At 39.1% G+C, this 13,684-nt stretch overlaps 1 protein-coding gene across 4 annotated transcripts in view; it reads right to left on the bottom strand.

Moving 5' to 3' along the window:
* The window catches only part of LOC129780622 (ras guanine nucleotide exchange factor B), a 212,261-nt gene that overhangs the window by 161,100 nt on the left and 37,477 nt on the right, over nt 1-13,684 (bottom strand). For 2 of the 4 annotated variants that reach the window (XM_055789091.1, XM_055789088.1), the window contains exon 1: nt 2,738-3,234. The exons of the other annotated variants lie outside the window; for them this stretch is intronic. The gene's annotated coding sequence lies outside the window, so the exon portion shown is untranslated. Of the gene's footprint in view, nt 1-2,737; nt 3,235-13,684 lie in introns of those variants that run through there. 4 annotated transcript variants of the gene reach the window in all.

Here is a 13,684-nt window from a genome sequence, read left to right as displayed (position 1 = left end):
TCACCAAACACAATAAACCTGTTCTGTTTTGGTCAGATTCGGTATCCTACCGTTATTATAAAATGGTGATGGAATAGAGTGCCGAGAATATTGTGATAGTGGTACGGAACTTGAAGAAAACGCAAAAACCAGTAGAAACGAAAGTTTAATGCAAACTGGCGTTTTGTGGCGAACAAATTCGACGAGGCCGCTGTGCAAAACTTAAAAGCGGGTTTTTAGCGAAAGGCACGACTGTTCGGATTTGGCAAAGCGGAAGCTTAAATGAATATTTTACCTTTGTATAACATTGATAGAGCTACTAATAAAAAAACAGGAAGTGGGTTATATCTATGGTATAACCGCAAGGGTGACGCAGGACTATCGTTGATTTAGAGATCATTTGTTTGAAGTTGAATCTAAATCCATTCTGAATGAATGAATAAATGAATATTTGGGGGACTTCGAAAACGAGAGCGTTACGGTTTTATGCATCCAATATAGGATACGAAAAACCTTGTTCTGAAGAATAATCTTCAGAAGCTTTCCTGCTAACTGTACTTGATTGACAAATCACAAACCCAAATGTATTATATGAATATTTTATGGATAGAAAACATTAAAATAAACTCTTTCGCTTGAATGTAATTTTCAATTCCAAGGGGAACTGGCAGATTATTTTCAGTAACGATTAGATATTTCCACATTTTCCTCGATACTGGAAGCCCACCAGTGGTTTATGCTAACTCGATAACCATCTGTTAATAGCACTTGATTGAAACACATTTGGTCACAGTGTTACATGGATAGAAAACATTCAAATAAACTCTTTCGCATGAATGTATTTTTAAATTCCCAGAGGAACTGGCAGATTATATTTTCCAGCAATGATTAGATCTTTCCGGAACTTTCTCGATGCTGAATGGCATCCAAACGGAAAGAATTCTGCGCGTGTATGTGACGATCCTTCGCCGTCCACCTCCTCCAGCACGTTAGGCAACGATGTTGTCTTGTCGATGTCTTCACGAAAAATGAATGTGTCTCACCACCAGAATATCGCTTAAGTATGCTTTTTGTGCGTGATTGAATCGAGAGAAGGCGTGGTTTACGATGGCAATTTGGAAGGCAAACTAGAGGGGAATGAACTCTCTGAGCTCGAAACTTTCGGCGACTGAGCAATAATCGATTGCGTACGCATACAATATTGGATACGGAAATATTCTACTGATGGGGAAGAATAATCTTCAGAAGCTTTCCTGCAAATTACACTTGGTTGAAAAATTACAAAATCAAATGTATTTGATCGCTGTGTTATATGGTTAGAAAACATTAAAATAAACTCTTTCACATGAATGTATTTTTAAATTCCCAGAGGAACTGGCAGATTATTTTCCAGAAATGATTAGATCTTTCCGGAACTTTCTCGATGCTGAATGGCATCCAAACGGAAAGAATTCCGCGCGTGTATGTGTGTTTGTTTGTGGCATCACTCTCCTCCTGATGGATTCCTTTCTGGCCTAGGGTGCACAAACAGGCTCTTGGTGACACCGTTCATCCGCGCTTCCATGATGAATGAAGAGCTTCACCACAACAGCGACAACATGCTCCAATCGCTGTTCAATTAGAACTGAGTGGATTTACGAGCGGCGCTCGCTTATATACCGATTGGTGATTTCAATAGCCTGTTTTGAAAGCAATTTTAAGACTATTGAAACAAGTTTTTGCATCAAAAAGTAACAAGTATAGAACGCGTAGACATTTTATCTTTCGAATGAAGTGTTTATCATACCATTTCGTTCAGTTGTTTAGGAGCTATTAACGCTCAAAATCTCGATCTCCGGCGTAACGCTTTCGTTTTCGAAACTTTGATTTTACACCCCGGTATAGAAATGAAAGACGTAGTCCTACGTCAAAAACATAAGTTAATTATCAAATAAAAAAACGCATTTTCTTCGACCATTTTTGATCGTTCCACCCTTTATGTAATCCCATCATAACATGTCTGAATTAGTTGAGGTTTCAAATATTTCAAACCCTAAACACTGTAATGTATGTCTAAGAATCAGTGAACAGAATTATTATGCACCATTCAGTCAACAAAATCAGTGTTAAAAATATTGAGAAATTCTCAAACCAGTAAATATCTTTTTAGCATTGGTTGCTATAATTCACATCTTTAGATAAAAGAAGCATAACATTGGAGCACATTACGCAACCGCGAGGAAATCTTGGCGTCATCCCTAGCAATGGCAAAACAAATCTTAATTTTTACACAACAGACAATGCTTCGCGTCCGCCTCTTTCATATGTGCGACTCTTTCATGCTCTTCCGCCCGCTCCGAAAGCATACCACAAACGTATTCTGTGTGATTACACAATCTGACAGTTGCTCGTTCATCTTCGTTTGAGTAGTTCGAGCAGTCTCTCGCTGGAACTAGAAAATAGAGTAAGAAAAAACACAGTAACAGAGGCCCCATCTTTGGATGGATTCATTGATTCTCTCCCCACCGAATGAGTCTACACACTCATTGCATCCACATGACCATTTCCCGCTGCTATTTCTTCGACTCTGCAGCAGTGGCAGTGTTCGCTTGAAGGCCATCTCGAATGACAGCCTAACTCAATTATTGATTCATGCTTTACACCAATTAGTTTGTTTCCTTTCCAGAATTGCAGTGAACTGCTATTCTTAGTTTTTTACACGGTTGAAATGGGATGGAGGGTGAAACTGCCTAAAAAGCACCAACATTTGCTCGCTTACCTCGATTGCCATCCGAATCAGCAAACGCTTACTTAGTGGCGTCGTCGTCACTCGAAATGCGTCATTTCACAAAAAGGCCGATAGTAATCTGATTCCCTGTGTAAGCGCACAATCGATTCCACCAATAAAACGAACAAGTACCGAACAGAATGGAACAAACGGAACGGAAAAAATAATAACTATTGTTAATTGGATACTCTTACACCGCACGGAGCACATAGAGCCATACTGCGTGAGAACCCAAAACACGTTCGCGATTCAGTCGGTCCCCTTGAACAAAATATTTACTCTAGCAGCTAGCTAGCTGCTAGCAGCCTCAACGGGGCTAAAAGAAGCGTGAAATAGTATAACAACACTTTGTAATCTGGCGTTCGTTCTCTCCGATACGGCGTCTGTCTAAAAAGAACTTCACAAAAACAAAACCAAACAAAAAAAGGCAAAAGAACAACACATAACACAACGCGATTTAGCAGTTATTCAAATGACAACACGCCACACACGCCCAATGACAACGGAACGTTTGACGCGCACTAGCAGCCAGCAGATGGATGGATAGGTGGCGATGCTTCTGCACATCGGTGATTGAAGCCGGTAGAGGAACTTCACGGAACTTTCTGTTCGATTGTTATAGTTCTAGTAGTTTCAAATAATCAAATTCCATGCTACAGTTAATGGTGCAGTTTTTCTGTGGTTCATGTGTCGAAGTAAAAAATGCTACTTTTACTGTCATTTCATTTCATCTTCTTCCAGACTTACATTCAAGCAGCGTTTACAAATCATTTAATTATGAATTATAAAACTTATTGTAAATGCGAGCTCTGTGAAAAAATGTGTAACGCAATCTTGGATTCTGGGCGATTCTGGTTGATAGGAATACTTCAACAAACGAAATTTTTGCTTCTAGTGTAGGTGGCTGTCCACATACCACGTGGACAGAAAAAGCACGATTTTAGATTCCCCCTCCCCCTCCGTGGACAAGCGTGAACATTTACAGGGATATGTACCCGGTTGTCCACATGAACATTTTTACTTATTTTATTAGAATAATTGAGGAACTAACTGAATTGCACATGAATTAAATTTTATTTCCATTTGAGTTTATTTTATTTCAAATTTTACTAGCTGTAGTCTGCCTGCCACGCTTTGTTGTGCACAGAGTGGCAACACAAAGCATATGTTTAATATGAGTTTGTTTGTGAAATACTTGTAATATTTTGTTTTTTTCTATTATCTGCGAACGCTACCTGGTTTGCCAACACGGAAACGCGCAACGCGTTGAACAATCCGCATCCAAATATAAACCACACAATTCCAAAGATTGATCTTGAGCAACGCCAATCGTATCAAAATAGGTGGATTTAAAATCATTATCAGATATAATTTTAGTTCACGATTTTTCGAACACTTGCAAGAAAATGTGTTGCTATCACATAAAATACATATTCAATACTATAAATTTAATTTATACAGCTTTATTTCAGAAGTGTGCTTATTTCATCTGGAAATTTTAAAGCTACCTGAGCAACAACAATCCTTGGAGTGGATTATATATAGTGTCATAATCAAGGAAAGTGAAGTGGAAGGTAAAACGTAATGTCAGAATTGCCGTTCGGACGTATCCCGTAAGTTTGAACTTATTTACATAGATGGTATCCAAACAACACTAAACATTGACTACAGTTTCGCCGGCACGGTTAATTGTCGTTATGAACCAGCACAAAAAACAAAGCTGCAAATTATGCGCCAGTGGCGGTACCACGATCAAAGCACTCCCTGAATCACATTAGCCGAGCCAGCTGGCGGAAGCATATGCATAAAGGTTACTAGGTTACTATTTTCAACGACAACGGTTTATTTATTATACTGCTTCAAATACCTTCGACGAAATCAAATGTAACCATACCAACGTAAGTAATAATATAAACAAATCCAAACTTTTCCTCTTGCCATTCCTCATACGTCTTTTCTAAATAGTGTAAATTACGAGCCACCTGTTAACTCCACCATCTTGGTCATAATATGAGTTCCATGAGTGTCGAACTTTTGAAATTTCTGAAGCGCACAAAAACGAACAGAACAATTTTATATGCAAAAAATATTTTTTATCAATTAAAAAAAATCCAGAAAATAAAAGATAAAGTAGGAAGCATGCTAAATAAAGAATGATGACATGAAGATAAAAAATACAGCATTTTCAAGCTACTAATTTCTAATTTAGGGATATCGTACGTACATATTTTTAGTTTCATATCTATATGCGTTGTCGACAAAAGACATTGCTAGAAAAAAGTCACAGGAGGGTTGTGTCCGAGACACGACCGCATAGTTGACGTAGGATTCCGTTAGGCCATCTGTTGAATTTGGATATGTGTGAAGAATTACATCGTCAAACTCTTTGATAATGATTTGGTGACCCTGAAAAGGGCCGTTATGTTTAGTTGTTGGGTATTGTTTGTTCACTCCACCAGTGTTTACCGAGTGGTGATGACAGGAAGATGATAAACAGACGTTGGATGGTGCGAATCCGATAAAAGATACCGAAGTGGAACGATTTTGAGAAAACTGCCCTCTGTGATCCTAGACGGGATGCCTCCTGTGTTATGTATGGATGACATCAAGAAAAAAAAACTCACCAATGTAAATAATAAATAATTACCAATACCGAACACAATTATCAATTTTTCTCATCAGTATAAACATGTTACTTTAACCCTCTACAGCCCAAGCCCGCCTTTAGACGGGCTTCGGGCTCTTTTCAAATTATTCTGACATTATTTTCAATGTTCACCCCCACTAGAACGTCTTTAGAATATTTTCATCTATCACACATACACATTGCTTTTATGCTGGCAGCTTTCTGCTAGAAGTATTTTATGTTGAAAGTCGGAAATTGGAATAAAAGTGGAGTAGGTTTTTTTTAGATTAATAAAAAACTTGGGCGGTAGAGGGTTAATATAGAGAAAACATATTTGAAATGGAAAAGGTAATTTTCTTTTATTATTTATACTTTCTGAGTGTTTATTCAACCCAATGCGAGTTTTAATTGGACTAACAACACCTAATTATATACGTAGAGCAGGAAATAAAATTTCTAATATTTCTTCATTTTCGTATTTCGTATATTTTTCTCGCCGTATAAACTTTTCTTGGGTGAAAATGAACACAACAAAACAGACAGTTTAAACCAAACGACCCGTTCTTAAGCGGGAACACACGCTGGTTTTTATTTATGAAAATTTAAATAAATCGTTTCATATATCAAGTCATTTTTAACACAACTGCTACCATATACAATTTTGCATTTACACTTGTGCTAAATTTTTCACAATGCAATGCGGTCATTGATATGACATTTCACGAAGCAACCAACATTAAAGTTTCAATTTTAAATTTTATTTGCTAGAATTAATCGTATCACTCAACTTACTTGCAATATAAAAATGCCCTCGACTTGCATGTATTTGCAATGCCGATTTCCCCCAGGCAGCTTGGTTTTGATGCCTCTGTTAGGGAACACATTTGGGTAGGAACAAAAGTTCCCCCTACTTTCCTGTATATGCAATGCTGATTTCCCCCAGGCAGCTCGATTTTTATGTCTCTGTTAGGGAATACTTTGCGACAAGAACAAAAGCTCCCCCAAATTTCATGTATTTGCAGTGCCAATTTCCCCCAGGCAGCTTGTTTTGATGTCTCTGTTAGGGACCCGCCGCATGTGTCGTCAATTTCGACCAATCAGAAGTGGGTATTTCTGTTAGGATAGGGGTTAAAATTTTTCAATTGGTCGATAGATAGTTTCATGACATATATTATTTTCCTCAATATACAAAATTGTTATGGAGTGCCGAAATCGATTGTCGCAAAAATTTCATCAATCCATCGAGAAATGACTGAGCAATAGGCGTTTGAAATTGGACAATTTTCACGATGTGCTCGATTGGCGATTTTCAATTTGTACCCCAATATGTTCCCGAAAGACGTAACCCTACGTCAAAATAAAGCGAAAATTTTTAATTGCTTTCAAAATTTCTATAGATTTTAAAAATATATTCCCAATAACAATCCAATCAACCAGATTATTTCGCTTCCATTTGATGCATAGCAAGTTTCAGTAGAACTATTTTCTACAGAGATATTCTCTATCGAATTAAAAATTCCTTTAATTTTGAATTAAGAATTTGAATGTTTTATAACTGCATTCTACGCAATTTTTTTTTATAGTTCAAATGAGCAGCATAACCACTCTAAATAACGTTCTTTCTAATTTAGAGTCAGGTAAAGACACAAAATTAGGCTAAAGAAAAGTTCAATAAATCTGTCCTAGCTGAGAACTGACCGTATGCGTAGCAGGATTTGTTCATCAAATATGATCCTCTATCACCTCCTGAAATATTACATAATTCCTCGTATTTTTTTACTAGAATACTGGCTTAATTGTTTTAAGTTTGACGACTAACGGTGCAAGGAAAATCTCATACAAATGTAAATATTCATTATCAGAAATTTGCGAAATTAACATACTTTGGAAAAATGATTTCACACGCAATTCTGTATGAAAAACCATACAGACATTATTATCTTAAGACTAACTGTTTTCGAGATATAACAAAATCTATAGAAAATTGTATTTGATATCTGAGATCTCAACCATTATGGAATCGTTTAATTTTTATAGTTTTGTGCTATAAAGGTCTATGCATAACCGGTAACTATAAAAGTTCGATCATAGGAAATAGCTAGTTCATTCACAGTTTACATGAGATATTTTTATAATACAGATTTCACTGAAGAAGATCAATGATATGAGAAAAAGTATATGAACGTTTGAACGGGCAGTACTCGCAGGCATTGACAAATACGGATAATTTTGAAATTCTAGAATATGTGTAATTTAATTTTATTTTGAATGTATAGGTGATTGTATCTAAAAAAAATTCTTCCTGTCCACGTGGACTCGGTCTATACCCCCTCCCCCTCTCTGTGGACAAGCGTGAACATTTTTAAGTTGTCCACGTGGTATGTGGGCAGCCCCTTATGAGCAGCAACAGGCTCTTGCTTCAGCAATGAAAGAATACAAACATCCGGGTATGCAACTCGTAATAAAAGTAACCGCATGGGGTTGAACGGTTATACTTCTCATAGAATTTACAATTCAGATTACAATTGTTTTCAAAGCAAGCAAATACAAACATTGTTTTAAGTTTAGCGGGTTTCGTATCGTACGCAACATTTCCTCGGGGAATTCGGACCAGCTCGAAATGTATCGCTCGGATTGTAAGACACGTTTTGATGACACCTTAGAGTTTTCCTTGATGAAGACCAACACATACAAGAAATGGTCTGAAGAAGTCAACACCGACATAAGAAAAAAAAAGGCGTATGAATGCTGCCAACCGAGCCTTCGGTGCAAGAGTGACATTTTGCAGTTCTTAAAATTGACATTCGACGATCTAGATAATAAAAAGCTCGAACTCGTGGATTGTGGAATCTTTTGCGCACTTCATTCATGCAAGTATCACGGCATTGAAGATGATAGCGTAAGTCAATATCACGTACGACAAGCCGAATCAGTATCAAACCCTGCTCGCCGACAAATGCATTTATCTTATACTGACTGTTTTCCTCATCAAGGCGACGACCACATGCTGCAAGTATCCCTAGTTCCCTAGTAAATGTATCCTCCTGCGCTCGTTTTATGTAAAACACCTCCGCTTCGAGAAGTTCCTCCAGTGGTTGGTATTCGATTGTTGACCCCGTGTTTTCAAACTAATTTTATCGACGAAACATTGAACAAAGACTGTAACATTTCGCCGACGGTTCCATGAAGAAAAGTTCTGCGATAGTTGAATGTAGCGCACCGTTCCTACGGTATGGTGTAACTTGCTTCTTTGACGGTTGCCTAAACCATTCATCGACGACTTCGACCACTCACCTTCATGTTCCCATAAGAACGGAGGCCCATTGGATTAACGGCTTGGTAACGGAAGATCCGATTTATTTTTCCACTTCGTCCCATCGTCGGCCACATTCACCTTTGTACCCAGCCATCTCCACTCTGAAATATCCGTGGCTTCCAAAATTTCCCCTACCGTGGAATGATACGAATAAATAATATTTAGCATTAGCATTAGCATTGAGCAAGTTGCACAATATCGTAGGTGGTACGAATTCAGAACTGTTAAGTCAAAAACTGGCCCACATCCGTTGCTGATGATTGGTAATATCTCTTAGATGAACGCATGCTTTCTCCAACAGTTAAGAATTGTCCTGGCCACGTCCTTGCAACTGCTGAGGAAATGATACGAATAAATAATATTTCTACCGAAACTCCATGTTTTTGATAAGCCAAATCGGATTCAACGATTGCATGAATGAAGCTCTCTTACGCCGACGACTTCAAGTTGTTTTTCCGCGTTACTTTCTGTGTATTAGAGATAGAAAATTGCGTTACGTAGGGGGGGAGGGGGTCCAAAATCCGGATTTTTAGCGTTACGTAATTTGTGCACGACGCCTTACCAGAATAGTGTACAGCGTATTGAGTCGATTCAGCGAAAATTTGTTCGATTTTCCTTACGTTATCTGCCATTGAATGTCCCATTGAATCTGCCCAGCTACGAGAATCGCTGTAGTTTCATAGGATTGGATTCACTGGGCCCTCGAAGGAATGTTGCCAAGACGCTTTTTGTATCTGATATTATTTTATCGAATATCGATTGCCCCGAATTACTCTACGTAATAAACTTCAACATTAGTCGTCGCAATTTGCGTACCCGAAACTATTTGTACATTCCACCAACTCGAACAAATTACGACTACAATGAACCCATAAACAGTATGTGTCGTGTGTTCAGCCTTTGTAGTTCGTGTTTTGATTATCATCTTTCCCGTTCGTCCCTCAAAGCGCTCTATTCTGCTGCTCTTAAGTAGTTCTAAGTTTGATTTTTAATTGTATAGTTAGTAGCATTATTTTTGAAATAATTTTTCATTAGGGCAATTATGTTAAGCCTATTGATGTTTGTAATTAAATAAATAAATAAATAGATGACGAGTCGTCCCATCAACATGTTGATCGTAAGAAAAGCCTTAGCCTTCATCAAGGAAAGCACTTAATTCTTTGAAATACCAATATACTTCAATAAACATAGGATGCATGTTCGAACCAACAGCACAAAGCCAAACGTAATTACTCCAGCAGAGTGTTCTTTGGGACATCTTCAAATTTTAAAGATGATGGGCCACAAAGAAAACGAAATGAAGTGTATACAAGGTTATATACACTCCATTTCGTTTTCACCGTAAAGTGACGATCGTGTTATATGAACTTATCAGTGCGGACGCAGTTAGACGCAATATCTGTGTTGAAAATTTTTTTCATCATGGCAAAGAATTATCTTTTTTTTTTGCTTTTTTACCAAGTAACCTCTTCAACTCTTACATTCAGTCACTCTCGAATGCCTAATCCATTCTGTGATCAAATTGCGCTTTAGTCTGTGTATGGAGGATGCATGAAAATATTTTTGCATCATCCATGTGTAGGATCATCAAATTTTAGGGTTGAAGGGGTGACTCGATTGATCCTTGGTGAAAATAAAAAAAAAACCATGATTCATTCCGTAGATGAAAAACTTTTCACAATGATCATACGTCCGCACAGATCGGTTCATATCATCAAGAAAATCTGTTGAGGTATTAGTGAAATTTCGAGATGAAACGCAAAATCTTGACCGATAGATAGACACCTCTCTTGTACACATTGATCGCGGACATCCACTTCCCGATATCAATACCACACCGTAGGGTATTCTTGATGAGGTAAATAGCGGCCACATAGCATCTGTCCAAACGCTTTGGGACTTGGTATTGGGTAATTTTGCGTCGTCAGGGAAGTAAACCTTCGTAAAAACATCAAAAATGATTAAAAATTAACTTGGAATAAAGAAAGAAATGTGTATAAATAAGTCGATCCCGAAATCTTCGAAGATGAAAAATGAATATCGATTCTCCTCTAAGTCGCTTCGCTTCGACTAGCACTACTTCGGCATTCGCCGTTAACATGATTTGACTTGACTAGAAAATGAATTGACGAGCGTTGAGAGCGAGGATGACTGATGAATTATCCTAGTCAATGATTATTCTAGGTGACGTAACTGATGAATACAAATCTGTCTCTTCATTCAACTGACTTCAATCCACACTTTTACTTCCCCCCGACACAAATCGTTTTACCCGCGTACGCAATCTGATTTCTACTTCCATATAAAGTGAAACGAAAACTTGATTTCTGATGCAAAAAGGTAGTTACACCATTAATGGATGGTTTATTGTCTACCCAGCGTGAACTCAAATCCTCGAACTTAGACAGTTATCAGGTATGCTATAAAGGTCCTCACGTTGGTATTAGCAAATAGCGTACAGCTTGGGAGGAACACAACACTGCATGCTATTTTATACGTGTGAGTAATTTTCGTGTACGATACAAAAAATCTAGCTCACCTGTAGTATACGTCAAACCACGTTGAACTCAAACATCGATACATGCATACGGGATACATGAGAGAGAGAAGCTAATTCATTTTGTGGGGAGTCGCTTCAATATGCAATGAAGTCGAATCGTAGAGGGAGATAACGACTAAACGCCCGACTAACTATTGAGTCATGTTGACGGAGAAACTGCGTGAAGAAGCCAAAAGTGATTTCTTATTGAACACGAAGGGGAATTTCTTCATTGTCCACTGAATATCCTCAGTTAACTATGACTATGCCGGCCCTGCCCACCATTGCCCAAATTATGATAAGACGAATCACAGCAAAGGTGTTGGCGTTTGTGTTGGAAGAGATCGATCTACGAAATGTATGAAGCTATAGTTTCAACTACCTTGTTTTTGGTGATGACAGTGTGTATTTTTGGAAGCATAAAGGGTGTCCCACATCAAATTGCATCACGGAAAAAACGCTGCAGAAAATTACCCATTGGGTCTTTTCTCTTGCAAATTTGAGTAGAAGTAGTTTAGAGTGTATTGTTTACACTGTATTTTTATCGCTGTCAGTGTTTTGAAAATTTGAAAAATGGCGTCACCCGAAAAGCAACATCGCGAATTGATTTTGAGCATCGGAACATCGGAGAACAACTCGGAAATAGACTTATGTCCAATCACTACTCGCTAGATGTGCATCTCCACAGAATAAATCTTGTTCAAAGCAATGTCTGTCGGTGTGGAAACGGTTACTATGACATCGATCACGCAGTTTGGCAATGTACTAGTTATCCGTACATTGCCAAACTGCGTGATCGATGTCAGAGAGTACCTTTTGAATGCCCTTAGGGCCCAAGGAAGACAACCCTATGTTCCTGTTAGAGACGTGTTGGGAACTCGCGACATCTGCTAAATGCAGTTGATCTATATGTTTGTGAAACGGTCTAGTATAAGAATTTAATGCTTTTGTGTTTTTTTCTTTTTCGTTATTCGTTTGTTTGTCTTGTCCCCTCATCTCACCGTCGTCTGAACGGAAGGATAAATGCAGTCAGAATGGATGTGCTGTTACACTCTGTCCAACTTCTGTAAGACCAGGTGATGATCTTGCTGCTTTGTGTAATTGTAAACAAACAACACTTCAATTTATATTCTAGTGTATTTGTATTGGTAACTATCATACACTGCATGATTTTCATATGTGTATGTTGGCCGTGGAGTTGCCGGCCTAGAATAGCACTTCGGGTCTTGGTCCCTGTCCCTGTCGTATGAGGCGACTAATCGGGTGACAACGCGAGTAAGGGCACGGTAAAGCCTATTGGAGATTGCACGAGGGAAATACCGTGTACTGGAGCAACGAAAGGAGTGCCAAGCACATCAGGATTGACGCCAGTAAGATCCTGATTACGACATAAAAAACGGACACGATACGGAAACGATTTCAACACGACGCTAAAGGCTGACAGTCGTACTATCCTGTTCCCTGAGTAAGGAAGGGTGACACCTTCCTGAAACGGCGTGTAGGCTAATAGTGCGATTGCCCCCGTCCCGGTAATAACTTGGCAAATCTTCGGGTACGTTCGATGCTCATCTAGGCTCAGGCACTAGGTACTAGGCGTCAGCGCATTCCTGACTTGCGCTGATCTGGCTCTGAACACGGTCCCTATGAAGGATGCATAGACAACCATGGGATCACTGATAGCGACTATGTACAACGAGCGGAGATAGCGGCCCGAAGTTGGGACCCAACAGACATGAATACCATCGAACAATTTAACAGACGAAACGACGGTAATGAAGACACACCAACGGGAGAGGCGAGCGTGTTCGCAAGGAGCGGTAAGCTCCAGAGATCACCAATTCGCAACCAGACAGCCATAGCGAATCCTAGAGGATACCAACAGCATCCACAACATGGAGAGACTAGCCTGATACAAGTGCTAACGCATAAAGCCAACACCACCACTTCTTTAGAAGGGCTGCAGGTCGGGAGGTCAAGCTTGATGGAGGTCAAGAAAAAAGTGAACGAGCTCTACGAGTTCATTAAGGACAAAAACAATGTCCATACTAAGATCAAACATTTAGTCACAAGCATCAAATCCGCCGTTACGGCTGCTGACCGCGAACAGAAGGAGATGATCACGCGAGCAGAGGTTGTTGAAAAAGCACTCACTGAAGCAAGGGAGAAGATGCTCGTCGAGATACAGGAGACGCCTAAGACGCCACGAAACCCACGATCGGACAAAAGGAAGAGGGATACCCCAGGGGATGAAGAAGACCTGAAGAAGGTTAAAAAAGACAACCTGGGAAACAAAAAGGAAGGTGAAGGCAGTGGATGGCGAACTGTCGAAAAACAGACGGAGAAACGGAAGAAGAAAGAAGAAAAGAAGAAAGGTGTGCAGGAGACAAAAAACCAGGCCCAGACGCGAGCGAAGTAAGGGAGATGCTCTGATCGTCGAGGTGAAGGAAGGAGTGACTT

The sequence above is a fragment of the Toxorhynchites rutilus genome, chromosome 3 (assembly GCF_029784135.1).
Source record: "Toxorhynchites rutilus septentrionalis strain SRP chromosome 3, ASM2978413v1, whole genome shotgun sequence".
In the NCBI taxonomy this organism is placed as follows: domain Eukaryota; kingdom Metazoa; phylum Arthropoda; class Insecta; order Diptera; family Culicidae; genus Toxorhynchites; species Toxorhynchites rutilus.
Note: the sequence above shows the minus strand (reverse complement) of the source record. Positions and strands in the feature narration are given on the sequence as shown.